At 37.5% G+C, this 14,363-nt stretch overlaps 1 protein-coding gene across 2 annotated transcripts in view; it reads right to left on the bottom strand.

The window, feature by feature from the left end:
- The window catches only part of LOC117506091 (metabotropic glutamate receptor 4-like), a 771,651-nt gene that overhangs the window by 720,519 nt on the left and 36,769 nt on the right, over window positions 1-14,363 (bottom strand). The window contains exon 2 of one of the 2 annotated variants that reach the window (XM_034165614.1): window positions 9,502-9,504. The exons of the other annotated variant lie outside the window; for it this stretch is intronic. The gene's annotated coding sequence lies outside the window, so the exon portion shown is untranslated. The remainder of the gene's footprint in view (window positions 1-9,501; window positions 9,505-14,363) is intronic. 2 annotated transcript variants of the gene reach the window in all.

Genomic DNA, 14,363 nt, shown 5'->3' on the forward strand with positions numbered 1-14,363 from the left:
TCAACTTAATCTCAATGCTTACCCTAACCCTTAAATGTTCAACCTAACCTCAATGCTTACCCTAACCCTTAAATGTTCAACCTAACCTCAGTGCTTACCCTAAGTCTTAGTGATCAACCTAACCTCAATGCTTGCCCTAACCCTTAGTGATCAACCTAACCTCAATGCTTGCCCTAACCCTTAGTGATCAACCTAACCTCAATGCTTACCCTAAGTCTTAGTGATCAACCTAACCTCAGTGCTTACCCTAAGTCTTAGTGATCAACCTAACCTCAATGCTTGCCCTAACCCTTAGTGATCAACCTAACCCTTAGTGATCAACCTAACCTCAATGCTTGGCCTAAACCTTAGTGATCAACTTAACATCAATGCTTACCCTAACCCTTAAATGTCCAACCTAACCTCAGTGCTTACCCTAAGTCTTAGTGTTCAACTAACTTCAATCCTTATCCTAACCCTTAATCCAAGTGATCACCCTAATCTATGGGATTGCCCTAAACCCTTTGTGATCATGTTAACCTTAACTCTTAACCCTTTTCCCAACCCTTAGCTTCTGCATGAACAGTAAATTTTGTGCTCACCCTCAGTGATAACTTTAGTCTCAGCCCTCGCCCGTACTAAAAGAACAGCACTTGTCTCACTCCCATTATCATCACTATGGTGCCCTAAAGCAAGATCCTCAATCTCAGTTTGCTCCCAGTGTGCAGTTCAATGTCTTGCATGGAGCAGCCTGACATCTTTGTACGTGTGTGTGTGTGTTCCTGTGTGTAAACTCATGAGTGTGAAGCTACAAACACAGCACATTTAACATTTTAAAAATCGTGTGTTGGAACTACAGTACTTTCAGTAGTTTTGGGTTCAGCTACAATCAGCAGTTGAACCCATCAGTTATTGATTTCTGGGAATGCGCTTCCAAGTGGATGACTGTACAATAGTCAATTAAAGGGGCATCTACTACATTAAAGGTGTCTTACAAAGTGTCACTGTTTGATACCTCAGAATAAGATCAGTTTGGGAATTCTGAAAAAGAAGCATTGTCCAAATCAATGATCACTCCACAGAAGGTTAAAGGCATAAAAATATCCAAAATTTCACGCTGGACAACATGATTATACAGATAAAAAAGAGGAAAAACATCAGTTCAAGCAGCAGTTCTGTTTCACTTGCCTTCTCTGACAAACTGCCCATTCCAGGCTTATAAAACACACAGCAGGAAAACAAAGGAAAGGAGGGAAGAAAATCAATGTAATTGAACACTGTGTGGTCACTGATAGCGTGTGGACACAAACTCTCCAATGTTAAATGGGATAATGTGCAGCATCATCCTGCACTTACGTTCTCGGCACAAAAACGGCTGTTGAACAAAATAATTCTATGTCTGAACAGCAGAAATGGGCTGCTGCTAAGTTCTAGGACATAACCAAAAACAATGGAGAGGCAGGGGAGGGAGATTGAATTTGACTCTTTCTGAGATGCTGGTTGCCATGGAGATGGTAGTAAGTTGTGGTGTCAAGGTTTGATGTTTCTCATTAGGCCTGTAATGATTTGTGAATAGATTGTAGGTGTGCGAGCTGTGTCTCATTTGAAGCCGAATGCTGCCGTCGGCAGCGGGGAACTTTCAGACACTCGTGTTTACTGAGAAATACCAGATATTTTATTGCTCCTAATGTCATAATTTACATTCTGCTTCATGAACCCTAATGGATCCGACGGCACTCTGCTTAACGTTTTACAGATAAATAATCAATAGAAATGCAAGACTCACTGTTTTTGATCACGTAGGACTCCACAACTACATTTACAATAGTTACTATTACTAAATAAATAAATATAATTAAAAACAAAAAAATAAAAGTCATTTTACACCAAACGCAATGAGAAGGTTGAATTTGACCTGGAATACAGATGGTTATATTTTTGAGCTAAGCTACATGTTAAAATAAAGTATTCTTTGTTAAATTAATTTTAATTTGTTGAAAGGGTTTGGCCAAACCTGAAAATGATTCAAAATACATCTCATGGTGGCGCATCCAGTTAAGAAGCTAAAGACAAAACATTTATAAAGAAGATTAAAATATGTATTGCATGGAAGGCCATTTTATGTCTACTAATTTGTGGTAATTTAAAACTTGATTTAAAAAAAATGAAAATCAAACATTTAATTATTTATTTATTTTTAATGACTTCTCGTGGCCCAACTGCAGCACCTTAACACCCCACCAGGGAGACACAGCCCACACGTTGAGAATCACACCCAGAGATGTGTCTGCCACCTGCTAGATGGGTCATGGATTAGGAGCAGGTGTGGCTGTCAGACTGAGAGGCTGTTTCCTAAAAGAGATGTGCTAATTCACAGACATAAACTGTTATTTAGTAATTCTTTCACAGCGTTCTAATAAACTAAACACCACAGTCACAAGTCCACAAAAACCCACAGAAAGGACTTGGTGTGAATACAGCCAAAGCAGACTTCTTCCTTCTCTGGCCATATATTTTGATGGTGGTTGCAGTGATGGTTTTAGGCTGTATCTACCTTCTATTTTACTATTTTCTATTCTTACTTTATCAGTGAGACAACAGCAAATCAATTTTGCATTTACAAAGATTCAATAATTAGCCATTTTCCTTGCTTTTAAAATTTTGTGTACAACAAATGTGCCTCTATTGTTTTTTTGTTTGTTTGTTTTTGTTTTTTGTTTGTTTGGTTGTTTGTTTTGCAAAATATAGTATTTTAGGATCAGCAAGAAAAGATGGAGTCAGAAACTGTTGAATTTTATCTATTTTGATAAAGTTGGACCGTTATTGTTCTTGGCACGCTCTAAAAACTGTTACTGTGTTCTACTCAGTTTGTTTGGTGAAACATTTTTACACTTAAAAATACTGAGTAAATTATAAAAAGCTGTGAAATAATTTAAATATACTTGATCTTGGTAACTCTAAATAAAAATATTAAGTCCTTTCCAAATATTCTGAATGAAATTTACCAGACAAAAATTATAATTTGTTAAGCAAATGCCAATTTATTTCAATGAAATAAATTCAAATAATAAATGTAAAGTTTAGATAAAATGAACTGTTAAATTTTTGGCATTTTATTTGGTATATCCAACTCAAACAATCAGTTGTATGTATTTCAGAGATTTTATTAAGTCAGTATAGCTGTTTCTTACTGTGATATATACAAAACCACTGAATTACTTTTTAGAGTGCAGAGTTAGGTACTTTAACCGGTACCACATTTGTTCCAGGGGAAAATAAAACTGTGATTGTTAGAAAAGGTGCTTTAAGAGAGCATGCATTCATAGGTCCAGTGGACTGAGATCTGAACCCATGAGCTCATGATTACTGGGACTGCTTCTCACACACGGGACACTTTGATACTGAGTTCTGCAAATCCTCAGCAGCATCACCATGTGTGATATTTCAATCAGCTCACTGCGTGTGCTATATTTTCATAACTGCATGAGATTTGCATATAAAAATACGGCACATTTTCGGTAAGTGAGACTATGTTATTTAACAAAATAGAATTCTCATACCACATATCCATAGAAATGACAATTTCAAATTTGAGATGAAAATGTCTTCTGAAGAAGCCCATGCTTGTGCTCTGACCAGATTCGGCGTTTCAATTGCCCGCAATGAGCTCTCTCATCACTCTGAAGCAATCATACACTGACTACTACTGCTGCGTGCAGCTTAATGAATTCTCAGCCCATGATTTCTGAGTGCTCTGCTCCATGTTGGAGGTGTCATCCCCGCGCTGTGCAGCTTAAAGCAGTTTGAATGCACATATTATGCGTTCACTGCAGCATCTGTACAGCTACAGTGTGCAGGATTTATGGGGTATTTATTAGCAGAAATTAAACAGAGCACAGCCATCTGGTCATGAGTGGACAACTAGCAGAGATACCCATCTTTACCTGGGTGAAGAGTAGGTACCAATGTACTAAGAATTTACAAACTTAAGTTCAAACAACTTAATTCATATATATGGAACCAACTGAAATAATTCATTTAAGTTGGTTCAACTATTCCCTTTTTTTTCAGTGTATGATTGTGTTAAAATGATCAAACTTGTGCTGTTTCCTAATAGTGTGAAGGCATTTATTGTACATTTTGATTATTTTATCACTCACTCATCACTTATCTTCAACCGCTTATGGACGTGTCTGGAACACCTCCCGAGGGAGGTGCCCAGGAGGCATCCTTACCATCTGGTCATGAGTGGACAACTAGCAGAGATACCCATCTTTACCTGGGTGAAGAGTAGGTACCAAGGTACTAAGAATTTACAAACTTAAGTTCAAACAACTTAATTCATATATATGGAACCAACTGAAATAATTCATTTAAGTTGGTTCAACTATTCCCTTTTTTTTTCAGTGTATGATTGTGTTAAAATGATCAAACTTGTGCTGTTTCCTAATAGTGTGAAGGCATTTATTGTACATTTTGATTATTTTATCACTCACTCATCACTCATCTTCAACCGCTTATGGATGTGTCTGGAACACCTCCCGAGGGAGGTGCCCAGGAGGCATCCTTACCATCTGGTCATGAGTGGACAACTAGCAGAGATACCCATCTTTACCTGGGTGAAGAGTAGGTACCAAGGTACCAAGAATTTACAAACTTAAGTTCAAACAACTTAATTCATATATATGGAACCAACTGAAATAATTCATTTAAGTTGGTTCAACTATTCCCTTTTTTTTCAGTGTATGATTGTGTTAAAATGATCAAGCTTGTGCTGTTTCCTAATAGTGTGAAGGTATTTATTGTACATTTTGATTATTTTATCACTCACTCATTACTCATCTTCAACCGCTTATGGATGTGGCTGGTACACCTCCCTAGGGAGGTACCCAGGGGGCATCCTTACCAGATGCCTGAACCACCTCAGCTGGTTCCTTTCAATGCGAAGGAGCAGCGGCTCTACTCCAAGTTCCCACGGATGACCAAACGTTTCACCCTGTCTCTAAGGGAGACATTTCAAACACTTGTACCAGCAATCTAGTTCTTTAGGTCATGACCCACCCTCATGACCATAGGTGAGAGAATGAAGATTGACCAGTAGATTGAGAGTTTTGCCTTTTGACTCAGCTCCCTTTTCATCACAACAGTACGGTAGAGCGAATGCAATATTGCCCCTGCTGCTTTGATTCTCCGGCCGATCTCACGATCCATTGTCCCCTCGCTCGTGAACAAGACCCCGAGGTACTTGAACTCCTTCACTTGATTATTTTAACTTTCATTTTATTATCTGAAGTTCTTTATTGTATTCTCGACTTCAGGGCCCCATGATCCTTTACATGCTTGCATGAATTTCAGTCCCACCGTCATATAGCATCGCATGATTCGCTGTTTTCTTGCCGTTATCAGGAAATAAGGACCTTCTGGAATTGTAATAATGATGCCACCTAATCTGGGTGTGATTCATCGTGGAATTTTATTTGAAAAGAAAAAACTATAGAGACTTTAACTTACATTTAAATGCCTTCGGTGATCACATTTCATGCTGGTTTACTTTTTTTCCCTTGTGCGTGATAATCGGTGATGCCATTTTCCTTATTTACAACAGGTAAGTCAAACTGGAACTCCTCTGAGTGCACAGGGGATGATCGCACCGTGACAGACTCTACTGAGTTGATCCTACACCCAGTAAGTGGCCGTGTAAATTTCATTTGACCCACCGATAAACGCGAAGAAGTTTTATTTCATGTATTTATGGGTGTTGCATTTCTTTTCAGACTGTGGCTGAAGATGTGACCATGTTGAACAGTTTAATGCAGTGATTCATGATGGATTTATGTGTCTTGAAAATGAGGCTATCTTTTAGAATTTGTGATGCTAGCAGCTAATGTTAGCATGACCATATCACTCCTTTAAGAACATTTTATGAGAAATATCTTTAATAAGATGGCTTGTGATGTGGTTAATTGGCCAAACTGATCATATAAGAATTATGTGCTAAGACTTTTGTATATTTTGGTGTGCGGTGATGTTGGTCCCTCCTGTGTGAGTGAGGTGGCGGCATACGCACATAGAAAGCCACTACGCCAAGAACTCCCCCTTCACTGTTGACACAGACAGATCTACACAGAGAAAGTCATTTTTGGCATAAATGACCTGCAACAGTGACTCGATGTACTTTCATAAGCTTAGAATGAGCCCTTCATATCTTCACGGGAGTGAGCCCCCTCATGGAGGCCGCCATATTACACGGCCATGTTGATAAAGTAACCCAAATGTTCTCCTTAGCGTCCAAGCTACCTCCATTGTCCAGCATACCACATGCATACTGCATGTAAATATCACTCATGGCCGTCTCGGGGGGAACGCTCACTTCGTACCATGGCTTCAGCTTCTTGGCTTTGTCAACAATCTGTTTCACGATAAACGGCATCGTCTTTGCATCTGTGGTTGCCAGTGACGACAAGTGGTAAGTTACGGGTTCGGCTCAGTAAATTTTGGCCGTCTTCAGCCAAAGCACACTCACCACCTAGCGGACGTGCCGCTTCTTGCACCAGCTGTATCGCCGTCAATAAAATTCGCCAAAATAAAAAATGAATTTATACAGGCGAGGATGATAAACTTTTTCTTGTGTTCATGTTGTTTATCACAAGAGGTGGTAAGCGAGCATGAATCCCTGTCAACAAAGAAGCAAACGCATGAAGGGAAACAAAATTGTGACCGGCGAAGTCATCGTGCAATCTGCATCCTCACCACTAGATGGCACTAAGTCCTACACACTGTACATTTAGAGTCTGCACGCTTGTGATAATATTCAAACACGTTTTCACGGGAGCACTCAGATCGGAGAAAAGCAGTGTCTCTTTTGGCATCCTGTGACTCCAAGATTTGAGGACGCTTGGTGGTGACACGCACAGTGCTCGGCACATAAAAATCGCACAGCATTCCGTCCCCGAGGCGTCACGTTCAAGTCGTGTCCCTTTGACATTAAGATTGGAGCATGCTCTCTGAGAGCAAAATCCCAACTTCTGCCTTTTAATGAAAGGTGTTCATCATCACCTTGTCAGCAATGCTGTGTGACTACGACAGGTTGACGCCACTTAGTCTCCCTGAGGGGATTGTCTGCTGTCAAGCAGAATTTGCAGTCCTGCCATTTTTACCTTGATAGAGGAACCAGCCAGGACAGGAGCAGAGGGCCGTCCAGTTGTCCTTCCCTTAAAACTAAAAAGTTGACGTTTGTGACTTGTGCCAGCCTTTTTAGCTGAATGTTGCTCTGCTGCGTGAGCCATTCTGTGCTTACACCAACAGATGAATCACAGCATTACTTTCACCATGATTATCCACCCATGCCATCAAATCCTGATCCTTGAAAGACCCTCAAAAGGTCAGCGCAGCGAACGCTCGCTCTGCTACTACGAGTGAGTGCCTTCACGCTGCCCCAGTTCTCCTGCATGGCTGGGCCCCTGATCGCCACCATAAGGGGGTTGCAGTTACGCTGGCTGACATGCTGAGAATCTGTGATTGCTGAGAGGGCTTTGTGTGCGGGCTGGGTGGTGGTTCGGTGGCGGCGGTGGAGGGATGGAGGCCGTGTCTCACAAGGACCTTTTACAGCCTTTTAAAAGCTCTGATAGGGGCCGGCCTGACGCCAGCCACTCACAGGACAGAAATCGCTGACAGGGCAAAAAGAAACAGCGGGGAAGGGGGCAGAAGGAGGAGGGGCGGCAGAGGCAAGCGCAAGCATCCCATGCACCGGTTTCCTGGAATGCTTTTTCAGTTCATCACGCAGTCCTGCTATGTTTGCGATGAGCTAGACATGCCATAATCTAATCGCCCTACAGTAGTCGCTGTGTAATTACAACTATTTGCTCTAAATAATTCATGCAGCAACCGCTGAAATAACATCCAGCACTCATGGAATGCACTTGTGCAAGCTTTTCCTCTGCAGCCTATTACACCACTTTACAGCCAGCCGAGATACAAACATCCACCTCAGAGAGCCGCATTTGACCTATAGAGGTTGGACAAAATTGGCTAATATGCTCCATCCTCTGTTCAATCATCAACAAATGGACAGAAATATTCCACACACAAAAAGAGAAGTGCAAGCAAGTTTTATTACACAAGCTGCATACTGAGAACCTCCACACCCCCCAAAAAGCAGAGTGTGTTATATTTGACCGATTTGTCCATCCCTACGTGCACGGTTGTTAAGTCGTATCTAATGAACCACTGGTTGGATCCTATTCATTTCGCTGTCAAATGATATGCAAGATGCAGGTTCCTCTAGGCTCTAATCAAATAATGTAACAGAAACCAAATCACTGCCATGGAAACTGCCAGACATAATAAAAATACTGAGACCCCCAATTTTTATTTCCTCCAATTAATTTTTTTTTTTTCCTGAAAAAAAGAACAGACGCACTGACTGAGGTCAGAGAGCAGATTACGGCCTGAAATTACTCACAAGCTCAAAATTTCTATTTTTCCTGAAACATAAGTGGAAATGCCATTTTGACCTTTCACCCTAATGACATCAGCTTGACACATAACTTGGCAACTGGTGAGACAGTTTTCCAGAAAATGATTGGAAACACCTGTTTTCACACATGACGCCAAAGGCATCACTAATTGCTGGATCTCGTTAACAGGACAGACTTGGACCTTAAATTATTTAGAGATGCCAAGTTTCTATTTACTATAAATATACATTGTTCCAGAATTTGACCCAAAACTGCTTGTTTGACATTTAAGGCCAATGAAATGGCCCCACGTTATTAAGCCCCATTCTCATTTTCAGAGATATGCATCCTGGAAGGTTTGATCCCTACTCCATACCTTGGACGACCTTTGAGGTTCCAGAAGGGTGTCTGTAATGAACTGGATATTCACTGTCCTGTAGTGTTGTGTCAGCCAATGGTGGAATTTTGAACATTTTGAAAATTCTGTTTTATTTTTTCATGAACTCTGTCATACTTTTTGTAATCCCTTGTATTTCCCTTTAGCCCATAATGTTGCCGTACATGCTATGACATCATTGGGATGTTTTCAAGAAGCACTGAGGTTGTGCTAAAGATATACTATTGGCATGCAACTGCTGTTTTAGCATATAGCATGTCACGATCGCGAGTGATGAGCAAGCATGTGTGCGTGTTGTTGCGCTGCGTTTCTTTATTTGGTGAGTCTCAGTTTCATCCTCCCTCCATGCTATGTTCCTTTCACCTCTCAGTTAACTGGTTTCTCTGGAAATTATGTTTTTCCCTTTAGCTTCTCACAGTCTGGTTTCTCTTTGGGTTTCCTTTCAGTTTGATGTTCGTTCTCTCTGTGCTCCAGTCTTCTCCCTTGTGTCTGTGCATTTTCCCTCTGCATTTTTTGTCTTTGTTTTCTCGTCTTCACTGCATTCGCTTTTTATTATTGATTTCTCTCGTGTCTGCGTCTGGGTTTTAACTTGCAAGTCTGCGTTTATGGACAAGGATCTTTTAAAAGCTGTTTTATTCAACCCTGCCAGATTGTCGTGGTTCATCCAACTTTCTCACATTCCTCTCATATTTCTGGTATTCCCTGTGAGTATTCCTTGCATTCCAGTATTATTGTTATTGAAGTCTGCTACGTACTTTAACCCATGAGCTTGCCTGATTTTTAAAGGATATTGGAAGAACTGTTGGACTGCTTCTGCTTCTGACTCATTGCTTGCTTACCTGATTATCTCTCCTGCTTTACCCTAAGAAAGATTGGTGCTTGTTAACCTGCCTTAGTGTGTACTGAACCACTGCCTGGACTCCATTCCGATGAACTCCTGCTGGATCTGGACTCTGTCTGTTCTAGACTGAATACCTGCATTACAATTTTTTATATATCTGACAATTTTTACATCTTTGTACAACTTTTAAATTTCTATTTATGCATAATGTGTGTTTTTTATGTACTATCGCACACTTTCAATCACACTAATAAACAGTGGTGGGCACAGTTACGCTAATCCAACAACTACTAATTACTGAAGCTAACATTTTCATTAGCGGAGTAGCTTTTCAGCTAACTTTGAAAACCATCAGTGGACCAATTAGCTTCTTCTAAATTTAGTTTTGCTGACTTTCAATCCACTGACATTTATATTTTGCTGGTAAAGTGAGTAAATTTAACAGTCAAAAACGTTTGACGACCCTAAAATCATACAGGTTAGTTCTTGTTTATTCGCCCTACTGACGTATCCCAAAATCCCTTGCGTGCCAGAGAGTTGCTGCAGTCAAAACGACACAGAGAATCCACATGATGACAATTGTAAATGAATATTCTACTACAAAAATGTAATTTTTTTATGCTTTTCGTCACGTTAATAAGAGACTGCTGCATGATACCCTGAAAACTTGCTGAAACAATTTTAACAAATAATCCATGTCTGCTACGTTTAATCTGTGTGGAATTTAATAAATGTAAACTGATTTTCAGACACATTATATATATTAGTCTGGAACAGAGGACAAACAGCGTTGTAAAGAACAATAATCAAGACGTTAAAGAGCAAACTTCACTTTCCTCCAGAACGACATGATCAGGAAGTGATTGTAGCTCACAGCAGCTCCCACTGAAAATAACGGAGAGACAGACTGTGATTCTCACATGTTTACATAAAACAAACGCAATAACAACGTCTATAAACCCAGAGAATATATTTACGAGAGTTTCAGGCACAATATAAAAATAGCTTTATGTTGCGATGTTAATGGTGTTGTCTGTGTGCAGCAGTTAAAGTGCAGCGTGATCAGAGTGTCTCAATGCAGTTCTCAATGTTACTGAGATCTCGCAGCGCGGCGACCTCTCCGAGGTTTTGTGGGATTTGAAACGTCAATAGGGCGAATGAACACAGAGAGCTAGCTAACACTTCCAGTTCACAGGTCAACGCACACAAGCGCTGATAAGAACACAAGAAGTTACACTGTGGACAAAAACAGTATGTAAGCAGCTCAAAAGTCAATATTTTTATTTATTTATTTTTCATGCATTCGTTTTGTGTTTGTGAACACAATATTTGTGAGCCATAGCTCTGTTAACAGTTTATAAATATGTAATAGAGAGATAAACTGTGACTTCTAATACTGCAATTTACTGCTTTTGATAAAGATGATGACAGTATTTGAAATTTTATTTTTTATTTATTTGTTTTTCATGCATTTGTTTTGTGTTTGTGAATGCAATATGGGTGAGCCATAGCTCTAACGGTTTATAAATATGTAATAAAGAGATAAACTGTAACTTCTAATACTGCAATTTACTGCTTTTGATAAAGATTATTTGAAATTTTATTTTTTATTTATTTGTTTTTCATGCATTTGTTTTGTGTTTGTGAACGCAATATGGGTGAGCCATAGCTCTGTTAACGGTTTATAAATATGTAATAAAGACATAAACTGTAACTTCTAATACTGCAATTTACTGCTTTTGATAAAGATGATGACAGTATTTGAAATTTTATTTTTTATTTATTTGTTTTTCATGCATTTGTTTTGTGTTTGTGAATGCAATATGGGTGAGCCATAGCTCTGTTAACAGTTTATAAATATGTAATAGAGAGATAAACTGTGACTTCTAATACTGCAATTTACTGCTTTTGATAAAGATGATGACAGTATTTGAAATTTTATTTTTTATTTATTTGTTTTTCATGCATTTGTTTTGTGTTTGTGAATGCAATATGGGTGAGCCATAGCTCTAACGGTTTATAAATATGTAATAAAGAGATAAACTGTAACTTCTAATACTGCAATTTACTGCTTTTGATAAAGATTATATGAAATTTTATTTTTTATTTATTTGTTTTTCATGCATTTGTTTTGTGTTTGAACGCAATATGGGTGAGCCATAGCTCTGTTAACGGTTTATAAATATGTAATAAAGAGATAAACTGTAACTTCTAATACTGCAATTTACTGCTTTTGATAAAGATGATGACAGTGTTTGAAATTTTAGTTTTTATTTATTTGTTTTTCATGCATTCGTTTTGTGTTTGTGAACGCAATATGGGTGAGCCATAGCTCTGTTAACGGTTTATAAATATGTAATAAAGACATAAACTGTAACTTCTAATACTGCAATTTACTGCTTTTGATAAAGATGATGACAGTGTTTGAAATTTTAGTTTTTATTTATTTGTTTTTCATGCATTCGTTTTGTGTTTGTGAACGCAATATGGGTGAGCCATAGCTCTGTTAACGGTTTATAAATATGTAATAGAGAGATAAACTGTGACTTCTAATACTGCAATTTACTGCTTTTGATAAAGATGATGACAGTATTTGAAATTTTATTTTTTATTTATTTGTTTTTCATGCATTTGTTTTGTGTTTGTGAATGCAATATGGGTGAGCCATAGCTCTGTTAACGGTTTATAAATATGTAATAAAGAGATAAACTGTAACTTCTAATACTGCAATTTACTGCTTTTGATAAAGATGATGACAGTATTTGAAATTTTATTTTTTATTTATTTGTTTTTCATGCATTTGTTTTGTGTTTGTGAATGCAATATGGGTGAGCCATAGCTCTGTTAACGGTTTATAAATATGTAATAAAGACATAAACTGTAACTTCTAATACTGCAATTTACTGCTTTTGATAAAGATGATGACAGTGTTTGAAATTTTAGTTTTTATTTATTTGTTTTTCATGCATTTGTTTTGTGTTTGTGAACGCAATATGGGTGAGCCATAGCTCTGTTAACGGTTTATAAATATGTAATAAAGAGATAAACTGTAACTTCTAATACTGCAATTTACTGCTTTTGATAAAGATGATGACAGTGTTTGAAATTTTAGTTTTTATTTATTTGTTTTTCATGCATTCGTTTTGTGTTTGTGAACGCAATATGGGTGAGCCATAGCTCTGTTAACGGTTTATAAATATGTAATAGAGAGATAAACTGTGACTTCTAATACTGCAATTTACTGCTTTTGATAAAGATGATGACAGTGTTTGAAATTTTAGTTTTTATTTATTTGTTTTTCATGCATTCGTTTTGTGTTTGTGAACGCAATATGGGTGAGCCATAGCTCTGTTAACGGTTTATAAATATGTAATAGAGAGATAAACTGTGACTTCTAATACTGCAATTTACTGCTTTTGATAAAGATGATGACAGTGTTTGAAATTTTAGTTTTTATTTATTTGTTTTTCATGCATTCGTTTTGTGTTTGTGAACGCAATATGGGTGAGCCATAGCTCTGTTAACGGTTTATAAATATGTAATAAAGAGATAAACTGTGACTTCTAATACTGCAGTTTACTGCTTTTGATAAAGATGATGACAGTGTTTGAAATTTTAGTTTTCATTTATTTGTTTTTCATGCATTCGTTTTGTGTTTGTGAACGCAATATGGGTGAGCCATAGCTCTGTTAACGGTTTATAAATATGTAATAGAGAGATAAACTGTGACTTCTAATACTGCAATTTACTGCTTTTGATAAAGATGATGACAGTGTTTGAAATTTTAGTTTTTATTTATTTGTTTTTCATGCATTCGTTTTGTGTTTGTGAACGCAATATGGGTGAGCCATAGCTCTGTTAACGGTTTATAAATATGTAATAGAGAGATAAACTGTGACTTCTAATACTGCAATTTACTGCTTTTGATAAAGATGATGACAGTGTTTGAAATTTTAGTTTTTATTTATTTGTTTTTCATGCATTCGTTTTGTGTTTGTGAACGTAATATGGGTGAGCCATAGCTCTGTTAACGGTTTATAAATATGTAATAAAGAGATAAACTGTGACTTCTAATACTGCAGTTTACTGCTTTTGATAAAGATGATGACAGTGTTTGAAATTTTAGTTTTTATTTATTTGTTTTTCATGCATTCGTTTTGTGTTTGTGAACGCAATATGGGTGAGCCATAGCTCTGTTAACGGTTTATAAATATGTAATAGAGAGATAAACTGTGACTTCTAATACTGCAATTTACTGCTTTTGATAAAGATGATGACAGTGTTTGAAATTTTAGTTTTTATTTATTTGTTTTTCATGCATTCGTTTTGTGTTTGTGAACGTAATATGGGTGAGCCATAGCTCTGTTAACGGTTTATAAATATGTAATAAAGAGATAAACTGTAACTTCTAATACTGCAATTTACTGCTTTTGATAAAGATGATGACAGTGTTTGAAATTTTAGTTTTTATTTATTTGTTTTTCATGCATTCGTTTTGTGTTTGTGAACGTAATATGGGTGAGCCATAGCTCTGTTAACGGTTTATAAATATGTAATAAAGAGATAAACTGTAACTTCTAATACTGCAATTTACTGCTTTTGATAAAGATGATGACAGTGTTTGAAATTTTAGTTTTTATTTATTTGTTTTTCATGCATTCGTTTTGTGTTTGTGAACGTAATATGGGTG

Source organism: Thalassophryne amazonica, chromosome 3 (genome assembly GCF_902500255.1).
Source record: "Thalassophryne amazonica chromosome 3, fThaAma1.1, whole genome shotgun sequence".
Taxonomy (NCBI): Eukaryota; Metazoa; Chordata; class Actinopteri; order Batrachoidiformes; family Batrachoididae; genus Thalassophryne; species Thalassophryne amazonica.